Source organism: Nothoprocta perdicaria, unplaced genomic scaffold (assembly GCF_003342845.1).
Source record: "Nothoprocta perdicaria isolate Ctin4 unplaced genomic scaffold, notPer1 scaffold_228, whole genome shotgun sequence".
NCBI classification, from domain to species: Eukaryota; Metazoa; Chordata; class Aves; order Tinamiformes; family Tinamidae; genus Nothoprocta; species Nothoprocta perdicaria.
Window position 1 is genome coordinate 156,858 of NW_020455450.1, and position 13,769 is coordinate 170,626.

The following is a 13,769-nucleotide window of genomic DNA, read 5'->3' on the forward strand; positions in this document are numbered from 1 at the left end:
CCCGTATCCAGGAAATTATGCTCTGGAAAAGCAGGCACGCACGGCTGGCAGCAGGAGCCGGGATGACTCGGGAGAGGGAGCTCTGGCAGCCTCTGTCCGGGCTAATTTTAACAGAACTTCCACCACTTCCCATAGGAAACTACTTCACAGCCCAATCCGTCTCCCACTGTCAGCAAGTTTCCCTGATGTGCAGGCGGATTTTTCTTCTCCTGGGCATCCTATGTGAATCTCCACGGTTCCTCTGCTCCCTTTGGAGGGCCCGAGGCCGCGCTTAGGTCCCGTCGGGAGCTGGCAGCTCCTGCCCTCGCTGTCTGAGCCCAGCACGTCAGATACCGGGGCAAATATGGGGAAATCACACCCATATTACAGCCGATTTACACCCGGACAGCCAAGAACCGCAGCATGCGGAGAGCTGATAATGCATAAAAGGCCCAAGGCCGCTCCGCGATGGCCATTTTATTTTTGCATCCCGGAATAATTTATCCTCCACCAAGGGGGTGGGGAAAGGAGCTCACGGAAAGGACATCCTTCCCTCGCGAGCGTTTAACCCGTGAAACGCTGGCGTTTTCCAGGCCCTCGGCCCATTTCCAGCCCCCCRGGGAAGCCGTGCTGGTGGATGTGCCGGCGCATTAAAAACCCACCYGGTTCCCGAGTTTAAAACCAAAGGAGCATCCCAAACGCGGGGCTATGCGCGGGCAGGCTTTGCTGGCTGCAGGGGCTTACAAAACACGTGCCTATTTTAACAGGTYGGTGCAGAAGGGAGGCCGAGGAGCGGAGCTGCCGCCGGGCTGGCGGCGCTTCCCGGCGCTCCCCGCGCTCTTCCCTCGGCGCGTCGCTGCCCATCCGTCTCCTTTCACCCTCCGCCTTTTGCTTCCCCCGGCACCCACTGGATCCGAAGTGGATTTGGTGGCTGTAAGAGCCGGATCAGCTCCATGCACGTAGGGTTGGGGGGCATCCAAACGAACACACGAGTTAAACGCTTTCCAATTTGCACCTACTAATTATTGCTGCCTTATGATCAAGTTCCGACGATGCCGCGGGCAACAGAGCTCCAGCAAAGCGACCCCGGGGGTCACCCCACGGCCCCCAAGGCTGCCTTCCCCCTGTGGAAACGCACCCCAATCCCCCCCTTGCCACCCGAGCGGTTCCGGAGGCAGCGGATCCGCAGGGAGGCAGCCGGAGCAGCCCCGTATCCAGGAAACGGCGCCGGAGCCGGCCCGCAGCCCCCAAAGGTGTCAGTTGACAGCCCGGGATGGGAAGTCGATGGCAAGGGCAAAGCAATAATTCAGAGGCTAATAGGAGGCTGCAAGGCCTCGGCCGCGCTCCCGGCGGGACTCGGCTCCCGCTGCCTTCCTGGGCTGGGTGGGAGAAGCAGGATGCAGCGAAGGGCAGCACCGTATCCGCAAGGATCCAAGGAACGGCAGCACCGTATCCGCAGGGATCCAAGGAACGGGGGAACCTCAGGTAGCCCGTTAGCAAACGAATCGGCGCCGGAGGGAGCCAAATCGGGAGCAGAGCGAGTCCTGGATGCCCCGAGGAGCAGGGCAGGTGGCTGGAGCCCGCGATGGGTCGCGGGGACGTTGTCCCCATCGCCACTTACTGCTTGTGTCAGAGGTGATGGAGGGGAAGGCACCGTGCCGGCCGGCTCGCCACCCGCGTCCRCGCTCGCTTCCCAACTACCTGGCGCCGTCCTCTGCGCCGGGGGCCGGGAGGGGATGGGAATGCCATGGTGCTCGCAGCAGGGCCGCCTATTCAAAGGCAGGGGGAGTGGTCAGCCCCGCGTCCAGGGCGGTGGGAAAGGCGAGCGGAGCCGCCGGAGCGCCCGGCACGCGGGGCCAGGGGGTGCTGGGGGGGGGCGGGGGGTTTTGGGGGGTTTTAGGGGGGTCGGGGGGGTGTTTTGCAAGTGGCAACGCGTTGGGCCCCCACAAAGTGCTTGGGAAGGGGGAATGGTGCTGGAATTATGCTTTCCTGGAGGCTCTGGAAAGCAAAAGGAAGGGCAGGCACTGGGAGCACAGCCTGGGCGAGGCTTGGCCAGGCACGGCCCGAGCTCTGCTCCCTTAACCCTGGCTCAAGCCCCTGCCTCTCCCCGGAGCCCCCGGACACCAGACCCGGCTCTGCTGCCCCTGCCAAGCAGCCCGGGCACCTCTGGGTGCCCTGCTCGCCCATGGGTCCCAGGGCTCTGCTGCTTTCGGTGGCCACCGCTCTCCTAAAGCCGGGCAGGACACGGCCATCCTGCTCGGGCAGCCTGAGCCTGGCAGCGGGCGCCGCTCCGGGCACCCCAAGGAAAGGGATAAGGGATGGCAGCTGGAACACGCACAGCCCGAGGGAATCTCCCTTATTTGAGGTCATGGGTTGCARGGAGCCGCTGGGCCGGTCCCCTCCTCGGAGCCGGGTGCATCCGACCCCGGTGCCAGCAGCTCCGCACCCTCCTCTCCGGCCTCCTCCTTGCTCCCAGGTCCTGGATGCAGGAGGAAGCGGCTCCTGGTCGCCCGGGCTGCTCCTTCCCCCAGGAGAGGGCTCCAGGCGGAAAACCCGCTCGCCGGGAGCCCYGGAGCGCAGTCACGACGGGTCACGGCGAGTCACGACCGCGGCGCACGAGCCCCCGGAGCGGCCGCAGCCGGCCCCGCTCACATCCCTGCACGAATCCGGCATCCCGCCTGCAGCCGGGAAAGCCAGGAACAGCCTTCGGGTGGATCCGCTCTGCTGGCCCCACCGGTGCTGCCAAACGTATCCCGAATCTGCAAAGTGGCACCAAGGGCTCCCCTGCGCAGCGGTGCCCGCACACATAGAAAGTATCACAGACACAATATTTCTGGGAATGAAAAAGCAGGTACTTTGAGGAGTTCCTCCAGCTCCCAGGCATGCTTGCACTGTCGCCCTTTCGCCTTGGCTTAAAAGCACATATAGCAGGTGGCACGAAGCCGCGTCACCGGGGCCCCTGGCAGCCGCCCGCGGGAAATCATTTACAGGGATCCATCTCCTCAGGAAGGTTTGGGCTTTGCTACAAAGGCTCCGTCACGTCCGAGAGCCAAAGGGAGGGAATTCATCCGCGGGCAACCCTTCCCCGAGGCACCGGGATAAGCCCGGTGGCAGCTGCAAGCAAGATGCGCTTCCCAGCCTGGCGCGTTTGCTCCGGAGCAGACGGTTCTGCGGATGCTCTAATCCCTATATTAATAACCTCTGTGCAAGCCTGCGTGTCTGCGGAACGGGGAGGCTCCTGGTTTCCCATATTGAGCTCCAGTGACATCCTGGCCGTATCCGTCAGCAGAGAGAGCAGCTTTTCCCRGGAATTAAGGCCTTTCGGCCTCCGTTTGGCAGGTGGAGGAGCCGATGGAGAATGAGAGGAGCATTGCACAATAGAAGGCTACAACTGGGGAGCCTCCCTGAGGATGACAGGATGAAGGAAGAAACCCTTCACATCACCTATGGACCTCTAGGTCCCACCATTCCCAAATGGCACTGGAAAAACCAGCGTAGGGGCTGGCAAAGTCACCAAAACTGAGCTCAGGTAGGAGTTCAGACCCCTCGTGCTGAATACTTAGGATGGGCACAGGGTGTAAACTAGAAAGAAAGGCAGTTCTGGGGGCATCCTGATGGCTGAGGGACATCCACCCATGACTCTGGTGGGGCTGCGTTGGGTTGGAAGCTGCTGCAGGTAAATCTCCTTCATCTGGACTGAGTTAGCTGCTRTAAACTTACTCAGATGTGCTTGATCTGCCTTCTCCAAGGGGCACAAGAACCGTGCAGCAAGCGGCTTGAAATAACCCTGGGGTCTGAAGATGCTGCAAGGGGCTGGGTGTGATCTGGTGTGTGGAAAAAGAAATGTGCTTTTTGCTTTTTTGCTTTTCAGTCCAGCTTCCCTCTCTACACATGACTATAAATGCATATACATGCCTATATGTGTGTGTGTGTGCGATCAAACCGAAAATAGCCGCAGCTCCCGTTGAAATTTCATTCTGGAAGAGGAAGTGAGACATTTCCACTGCGCCCTCAGCGCGGCGTTGAGCAACATCTCTAAGGAAGTTCTAGCCAAAACATTGCCAGGCTGTGCCCGAAAGATGCAAATCTGTAAATTTTGCCATGCAAGCACCAGCAATGATCAGATTTCTAAGAGCAGACAGAAAGATTTTGGGTCTGATCTCCTTTTTTTGCAGGTGCCTGCCCCGTTTGCATGGTGGAAAGGTGCATGGGAACGCCTGAAAGCGATAAAAAAAGGTAATTTAATTACTACTTTGTGAAAATACTACCTGGAAAACCAGTTAGTATTTCCCAGTGCTCACATTAAGAAAAATGAGGCCTGTTGGTAGGTCAGGAGATCTTTTGTTAGACTGGTAGAAATATTCATATATCCTTGTGTCCTATTGCACTGGCTGCTCTGTGTGACCCCTTTCCTTCACAGGTGCCCAAACTGGAGTAAATGAGGGGGACCTGAGCAGACGAAAGGGGTGCAGGTGATTTGGGGTGGCGTGGCCCAAAATAGGTTCCCTCGGCAGCAGCACAGCATGAAACTTGGCTCCGTTCTCGCTTACGTGTCGGCATCCGGGTGCTACCTGGTTTTGGCATGGCCAAGGTGAGGTGACATTGGGTTTTGGGGTTGGAAAGACCTTCGAGCAGCTGGAAAGACCTTCRAGCAGCTGGAAAGACCTCCAGAAAAGCTAAGGAAGGACCAACTGGTGGAAGGATCATGTCTTGCCTCGGAGCCGGCGCTGCAGATCCTTCGGATTCCCCCGGCTGCCAGGATCACGGCCCTGTTTTTGGGATGGCTCCAGTGGCCATCAGGCTTCGGCAGCTCCCGCGGGCCGTTCCAGGGTTTCGTGGATGCAGCAAATGGGAGAAATAAAATAAATGCTGCAATCAAAGCGCTCAGACCTACGCCTCRGCGATGCCAACACAAACCCTGAATCGGAGGAAGCATTAAGCTAAATATAGATCCTCCAGCAAAATCGGAGAGCTTTTCTTTTTTCTTTTTTTTTTTCCCCCTAGGTTCATACTGTAAAACATCTGCTGAACAGTTTCCTATAACTGTTTTTGGCTTTTAAATCAAAGAAAGGAGAAACAATGTCCCTTTTTTTTTTTTTTTTTCAGGGAGAAAAGGAGGGAGGGGGAATAATAGACCTTCCTCTCAAAGCAGGATGACGACGGGGATGGAAATAGAAAGGGGAGAGCTTTGAAACATCTTGAGCGCAGACAGGGGGTCGGTGGCGAGTGGGTTCAGGTGCCTCCGCTTTGCCTTGGGTCCAAGGGAATGGGGCTACGGCACCAGAAAAGCCCTCGGGATGAGGATGGGGGAGCTGGTGGGATGGGGTGGCTGCTGATCCTGGGAGGAAAAAGGGGGGTTTTTGGAAGGAGAAGGAATGGGAGGGGTTCGTGGTGGCCGTGATGGCTTTTGCACCTGGATGTCCTGGCCCAAAGGGACACCCTGGACTCCTGAGCTGCTCCACGGACCCTCTGGAGCTGTGGCCAGCTCGGCCTTGGAGCCCGATGGAGAACCCCAACCGCGCGGCCGCCGTGGTTGCCACCAACCCGGGTCTGTGGCCACCCTGAGGTGGCCGGTGAGGCCGGCCGGGAGCCGAAGCGGCGGCCAACGCAAACCAGGAGCGGGGAAGTGGCGGCCGAGGGCCGGTGTCAGCTGCGCCCCGGCTCCCGGCGGGCGCTAATTGGAACAAGGCTCCRGCGCGTGCGGCGAGACGGGGCCGGGATCCACTCGCCGCCGGCCTCCGCGCGGCTCCCGGCCTCCGCGCGGCCTCTCGCCCGTTGACGCCTCTCCGCGCTCCCATTCCCGCTCGCTCGCCCTTTCCCGGCGGTATTTTTAGCCCGGGGCGGCGCGCAGGATGTGAGCGTTGTCCCTGAGTCCCGGCGTGCCGAGGAAGCGGCTCCGGGGGCTCCCGTTATCGGCGCCGCGGGGGCTGCCCCGGCTCCGCGTCGTGCCGGGCAGCTCCRAAACGGGAGGAAAAGGGGCAAGGAGCATCCTGCAAGTGCCCCCGAGGTGACGGCCCCCCGGCGCTGGAAAAGCCGCCGGGATTYGATGGCGCTCGTGCGCCAAAGGGGCCGGGGTGGAAGGCGGCGTTTTCCTGGGCTGAGCCCCGGCTCTAAATAAAAGACAAAGCAGCAAATTAACGAGATGCCCTTAATTGTTGTCGGGGGGGTTCGCCGGCGGCCAGCGCTCGACCCGGGCGCCCCGTGGTTATTTTAAGCTGCCCGTTGCCGCCCGTCCTCTCGTGCACTCCTGGGGTTGTCACTGCAGATGCTCCTTCCCMAAAGGCAGGATGCCCGTGCAGGGAGTGCGGGATGGAAGTGGCTCCACAGCTCCAGGATGGGGAGGCATTGGAGGAGCCGGGGGCTGGTTTAGCGGCGCCGTCATTGCAAGGCTCCTGCGCCCTCGGCGCTTACCTGCGCTCTGGCTTATGTGCCTCCCCATTAGCCTTTATGCGCTCTGATGGCTATTAGTCTGCGGCGTGATGAATACGGCCCCGTCGGCGAGCCCGTGGGCGCCGCCTGGAATTAGGAGCAATTTAATAACAGGGAGGCGAGCGCTGCGCTCGCTGCCATCGCGCTGGGGCCAAATCCAGCCCTCGTCAGGGCTGCTCCCAATGGGGATGCTGAGTATCCGGCTCCKGGATACTCAGGGAGCACCCAGGCCCCCCAGCAGCCCCGTATGGGAGCCCTCGCACCGGCGGCGCCCCTGAGAAACGTCTCAAACCGTCAGGCCCCTTTCTGCCTCTCTTGCTTTCTGCTTGGGCGGCGAAAGACAAACATTTCCAGCGGTTTCGCTTCCTTTTATTACCGGCTGCGAGTCGAGGGCGCTTTTCACTTCTCGCCCAGCAGCGCGGGGGCCGCGCTGTTTGGGTTGCAACGTGATGATGCTCTCGTTTCAACGAAAGGGAGCACTTGAGGCCGAGGGGAGGGCCGGCTGTAAAAGCAGCTTATTTTTTTTCAGGTGAGGCTTGATCTCTTCAAGCGATCTCTAAACCGCCATCCGGAGGCTTCGCTTAAAAGATAACCCCTGCGCCGAGCAACCGCTGTGCTCCGGGTTTGCAGCGAGCTGCAGCGAAAAGCACGAGCCCCGCCGGCAAACCGCGCAGCGCGGCGCAAGAGCCCCTTTTGCTAAAGCTGTTAGCCTTTCTCCTAGCCATCCCTCCCAATCCCTGCACGCAGGTGGCTTCTCCCTCCCTCCGGAGCRACGCTGTGGCCCTTTGGAGTTGTTGGAAATGTGCAGCGAGCGAGCGGCGGCCGCAAGAGCGGCGGCGGGAGCCGCCTGGTGCCGCGCGCGCGGCACTGCAAGGCCGGCGCAGCCTCCACGTTCAGCCTCCCCGGCGGAGGCCGCGGCATCGGGCAGGTGCCGAGGAGCTCGTAGCTGGAGCCGGAGGCCTCCCCTGCGCCCTTCCTCTCCCGCAGGGCATAGGGCAACACGTTCTTTCCCTCTTGGAGCAGCCGATGCAGCTGGAAACCGCTTTATCTTGACACTCGTTGACTGCTCTTTGGGGTCCAGACTTTTCGGTTCACCTTCGGCGGCTCTCAAGCGCAACGGAGCTGTTAACGTATCTGCCCTGTTCCCCTCGTCTCCGTTTCGCAGCCGTCGCTACCGGATTTTCTGGCCTGCTTTCTACATTCGTGTCCCGCTGATGAAAGAGGTGGGGCCGAAACGCTCTTCTCTGAGCTCCCCTCGTTGCAACCAGGGCGTTTGCAGGGTTGCAAACTGCTGCACTTGTTGCTAGAAAAATACACGCGGCAGGAGAGGACAGGAGGGCTAAAATGAGTGTTTCCAAGGGGGAACGGAGAGGGGAACGGCGTGGGAGAAGATGCATTTGCAGTCAGGGCTGGAAAAGCCCCTGAAGCTCTTTGCTGGCGGCCTCTCCGCGTGCCCTGCAGCTCAAACCACCGCAACCGGCAGCTGGGCRCGCGCGCAGGTGTGGGGCACCCAAAGGCGCGAGCCGGAGCCTCCGGCTGCTCGCGGCGCCGCCGGGCCCGGCCGGGCGCCCGGGCTGAGAGCTCGCACGCACTGACTCATCGCTGAACTGCGGGCCTCTCTGCCTACCCTACTTTTCTGCCTGCTGGAGCCTCCGTTTCCGTGTTATTTTACCGCGCGACGCCCACGTCTCTCCCGGCTCCTCTGCCGGGGGGGTTTCAGGGGTCTCCCTCGGGGTCTTCTTCCCGTCGAAACTCTACAGGGGAGATAATTTAGTGCAAAATGACCTTGTTCCAGGTACCAGGCAAAATAAATCCGTAGGCACTGGTCGCATTCCAGGCGGTTCAGACGCTTTCCCATACCCTGGGGTGCTTTGATTTCCAAGGCACGTGAAGAGTCCCATACTTTGGCTGCAGATCTGAACTTTCCTAGATCTTAAAGCCAGCGAGGACCATAGATTATCCAGCCTGACTTCCTGTCTAACGCAGGCCATATGATTCTATCCCATTATTCCTACAGCGAGCCCAATAACTCGTGTTTGGCTCTACATCTCTTCCAAGAAGGCATCCGGTCTTGATTTAAAGACTTCAAGAGATGGAGAATCCATCACTTCCCGTGGCAGCTTGTGCCAATGGCTATTCCTAATAAAGGAGGAAGCTATTTAGAGCCAGGCTTACATGTCGGAATCCTCTTTGGGTAAAGAAACACTCACTGAGGCAGGCTCAGCATGGAAATAAAAGCACAAAGCAGTCACTGGAGAAGGATCTTGCACCCCAGAATGCCCCCATTTTATCCCACTGGTCTATCAAACACTGGTTTTCTGCCTGGCATCCCCAAAATGGTGAATTATCTCTGCTCTTCTCCCTCCACGCATGTGCAAAGCCAGATGTTCTCGCAAGCCGCTTCTACCGAGTTATTTATATCCATATAATATTTGACGCTTCCTGTTCTATTAAAGGGCTTCAGGTCGCCAAGATGTTTTCAAAGCCCTGAAGCGGGGCCAGATGAGCTCCTGGAGCATCCCGGGCAGCATCTCCACTCCGGGAATGCTCCGGGAAAGCATCGTGGGAGCTGCAGGACGGGGTGGGAGTTGTTCTGCAGTCTCCTGACAAATTAATGCGCTAAGATAAAAACCTGTGGCTCTGTAGAAGGGTTGTCCTTGGGAAGGTATTTGGCTCCAGCTGAGCACCTAGAGAAATCAATCTTCTCGTGCATCTGTGGGAACTTATTTGTTCCTGCAGTTTAAATAACTCTTACTGTGCTGGGTGAGGATTCCCAGCGTTGCACCTGAGTTCAGTGGACGCCTTTTCAGCTAGAGCTGAATCTAAGTCAGGCTTACGAGTATCTTTTTGCCCCTGTAAGACACTCAGTGCTGCTGACCAAGCAAGCCAGACAGGCCATCAAGTCCCAGGTCTCAAAATCAGATGAGAGAGATCTCCAGGATGAGGGAAAACATCTGATGTGGTCTCGGCTCCTTAGCCCACAGACACAACCTCCCAGCCTAAATACCACAAGGAAGGCGAAATATGGCACTGTAGGAAGAACCAGGATGAAAACAGCAGAAGAGCAAGATTCAAAGACCAGCTTTGTCCCCAGTTTTCATGCTATGTTTCCAAGCTGCCACAAGGTGCCAGCATTTCAGAGTATTACAGGGCTGTGAGGACGGGGTTTGGACCTGCAGCATGGCCTGAAGTCCCCCTGTGGCCCAAGTCTCCATGGAGCAAATGAGCCGCAGGGGTAGAGGTTACCTCCTTGCTTCCAAGTGGGCTCCTCATCATCATCATTGTCCCAGGGGGGACCGAGGAGGCTCCAGGTCCACCGTGTCCTTCTCAGCCTTAAAACGAGACTCAATAGGCCTCAATTACTGCCCTTGCTCCATTAAGCCCAGCACAGAATTGGGAGAAAACAGGGACTAGCAGCCCCTCCATGGGCAAGGACACCTCACTGCTTCTGTTGAAGGACATTTCTGGCCTTCATGGCTCTTCACACTGATCCTGGAGAGGAGAAAAAACACATAATTGATGTTGATGGGCAAAAGCACCTTTGGTTTTGGGTACAACAGGGCCACCAGCTGATGGGGAACTTTATTATTGAGGCCACAAGGGAGAATAATTTTGCTGGGAATGTGCCTTTACAGGCAGCAAAATTCCTAGCCCGGCTGCAGCAAACCTGTATGGATGCCAGCAGCTCAAGCTCCCTTTTCCCAAAAGATCCGGCTCATGACTTGGGTATATCCTGAAATAATTTCTACCCTCTCCAGCCTTTGGCTTTGTGCAGCTCCGCCGGGGTGCTGGATAAACGTCCCGCCTCTCCTCGGGAGCAGGGAGGTTTTATCAGGGAATACTCAGCGAGGCAGACGCTGCTTCCAGACGGCCCCGGCTCCATAAAAGAGAGCTGTGAAAACGACACTCGAGAGTAATTGCTTTCCTGCTCACCACAGGCCGGCGGTTCAAAACCACAGCTGGGGAGCTGACAGCGCGCGCTCGCTTGCGACACACGGTGATGCTCACAGATGGAGCCCGGCCAGGGCGCTTTTTTTGCCTTCTCCCACACACATTTTTTTTTTAAAAAAAAAACCCTAAAAAGTGGAAAAACAAATGTTTCATTTCATTTTTCTTTTTTTTTTTTGGTGAAAAACCGATGGGTTCTTTTGTTTCTATGAAAACGTGCTGAGCTGGGAGTCCCGAGCTGTCTTTCTTGTCTTACGGTCAAGGCAAATCTGTGAAATCTTTGCACTTGGGAGAAGAACGTGGAATTTTTCCCCTTCTTAGGGGAAGAAAGGTCTTGGAGCCAGAAGGCTCCGTGTGACTTATTACGTGGCGCGAGAGCTGCTTTCCCTGGGCCACGAAGCCAACTGCTCTCAAAGCCAAACTTCAGACCTGCCCCTGCTGATGATCCCGCTCCTGCAAACACTTCCAACCTTCCCATTCCTGGAGGTTGCCCAGTTTTGGTCAGGGTGGCCCTGGGCGGCAGCTGGGCGGCAGCGGAGCCGCTGGAACATCTGGCGTGGGTGGCGAACTATGTGACAGACGCATTCCTGCTGCCTTCTGCGCTGCGATGTCACTAACATAACACAGAAGAGCCTCCAAAAACAAACATGCCGTCACCAGATGTTTGGAACATCTGGCCGGAGCAATAAGGCAAAAACAACAACAAAAAATAACTGTGAAAAGAAGCGAAAGTACGTATGAAGATTGCAGGTTATGGCTTCTTCTCGTTATTTTGATGGAGCTTTCCACAAAAGCCAGAGCTTGATGCAGGTGGGAGCAGCATCCCTGCTCCCAGGGCAAGGTCCTCCTGGCAGCAGGCCCCAGCCCATGACCCGCTGTAGCATCGGGATCCCTACATCCCAAAGGCGACCCCGTGCAGATCTGCAGCCCTCCTGCCATAGGGGTGTCTATGTTGGACATTTATGGCCTGTTTCATCTGCACATGACATAATCTGTGTTGTATTTATAGCGTCCCTGGGTGGTAAGGAAGTGTTCTCATCACCCTTCTGCTAACTCATGTCCCCAGCATGCACAGGCTGTGGCCAAGTCTCCAAAAATCCGCAGACAAGAAATATTGGAAGGCAAGGGAGGCACCTCAGCCTGTTCGTGGCTCCCAGCACAGCCCCTTGCCCAGGATCACCCATGAATTGGATGGAAAAGCCCGAAGAGAAACCCAGGTCTCTTAAACCAAGATCTGAGTCCTTCCTTAGACCATCTTCTCTAGGTGGTCTAGCAAATGTCATGGGGTCTCCTGTGTCCGCAGACAGGCCAGGCCACGGGCAGCTCCCCGGTGGCTGCCCACAAACGTTGTGGCCTCCAGAGAAGGGCCAGGAGCCTCTGCTCTTGCTGCTGGGTAGAACACACCTAAAAAGGACAAATCGGCCACACGGGCGTTTTGCAAGGGGGGACCTTGTCCCCACAGAAAAGGGAAGCTCCTGCGATTGCAGCAGCGTTGCGGGGCTGGTGCAATCCCGCACGTGGACACCCTCGTGTCAGCAAGTCCTGCTGCTCATTATCTGCTCAGCTCAACCTCAACCCTACCCCAGTGGCCCTGTTTGCAGCTTATGCCCCATGTCCCATCCCCCTGGGGACAGGGCCAAGGGACAAGATGCCACAAGAGGGCACTTGCACCTCCCTGATGGTAGGTTATACGTGTGTGCATATAAGTATAGATATATATATATAAAATGCCAAAGCCAGGAGGAATGCATCCTTTGGGAAGAGGTGGGATAGTCTGGTGACGGGCGCTGGCTCGCGAGCCGCTCTGCTTTAACTGGAACCTTTAATAAATATAATAAATAGCTTGAGATGCAATAGGGATAAGCAAAAAATAAAAAGGCAAATCAGTTTATTTATGAGACCAGCTTATTATCAGTCTATTTAGGAGGCCTCGCAGCTTTTTGGATGGAAAAAGAGGCTATGTCTCTTAACGCCTGCGTGCTGTGGGATGGTGGGATCCAGGTCGTGCTGGAGTCAAGAGCAAAACCCCAGCTATAGCTGGATGGGAATGGGCAGATATTAGCCAGACACCGAGGGTTGATTCCCCCAGGACGGGCGATTCTGCAAAGCGGAGCAAAAATGCTCTTTCTGGCTCCTCGGTGATACTGAAGCTTTGGCTGTTTCAGCTCAAAACGCTCAAAAAAAGAGAGGTGAGGGGAGGAGGCACCACAAAAACGGGAATATTTATTTTGACAAGGCCAGAAACGTCTAGATTTTGAGCTTTTCTACGATTTGAAAAGAAATTAGAGGAGTCCCTATGAAAATGTCTTTTAGGATGGGATATAAGTGTCCGACAAGAGTCAAAATAGGACACTTTGAATTTGCAAATGCTTGTTTAAAGGAAAAAGCCTGAAATTTGGGGCATGTTCACGAACGGTTTTGGTGTCGCTGGGCAATGTCACCACGCACCCACCGCACGTAACTCCCCTCGTGTCATTACGCTGTGGCCCAACCCTGACCAAGCAGCATCTAAAAGAGCAGATATCCCAAAGAGAAGGGTTTTTTATCCCAGATTTTGAGCAAACCAGCAGCTGGGCTCAGGCAACAGACTCAGATTGGTTCCGATGGATGCTCTCCCCACGGCCGCCCCGCTCTGCTCCTCTCTTTCTGTTTATTTGTCCATGTTTTGTGTCATTGTCATCGGCAGAAACTCGTGTCCCTGTGTTGCCTTGCCATCTGGCGGCTGGCTAATGATTACAGGAGCAAGCGCAACCCAAACATTGTTAAAATAGACCCGAGGAAAGTTCGTTTTTATGAAGAGGATATAAAGGGGAGAGGGAAATGTGTCTGAGGCCCTGTCTCCTCCCAAGCTGCTGCTGAACTCGGCCCCCCTATATCTTCAAAGGGCTGGAGATGCCCAGCAGTTCCATAGCTCGCATTTCTTGAGGAACAGGGATGGGGAAACTGAGGCACGGGGGTATTTGGCAAGTCTACGGCAGAGTCGGATGTTCTGATTCCCAGGGGGAAAAAAACCAATACAGCACATGGATATGCTATTCCCCTCAAAGAACCCATTTTTCCTGGCATTTTGGCACCAAAGATCTTAGCTCTGCTGAGGACAGTGGCTGCCGTGCTGTTTATCCCAGCGGGATCGCCCCGGCGAGACCGGGCCGGGTGAAAAACGGCCTCTGGCTTAAATGAAGCGATCTTATCTCTGGCCTGTTGTCCTCCCCCCGAGGGGAAAATGGATGAGCGCGGCTGCCTGGCCTCGCTTCTATTTCCCCGGGTGGTTACGGGTGGCTGGGCCCTATGAATCAAAGTGTCGCGGCGGGAGCCAGGAAATGGCCCGGGATGGAGAACAGGAGCTGAAACCTCTCACCCCAACGGGTGCTGGACAGGGAAGCCCCCTGAAAAGCTTCCATAATTCCAGCCAC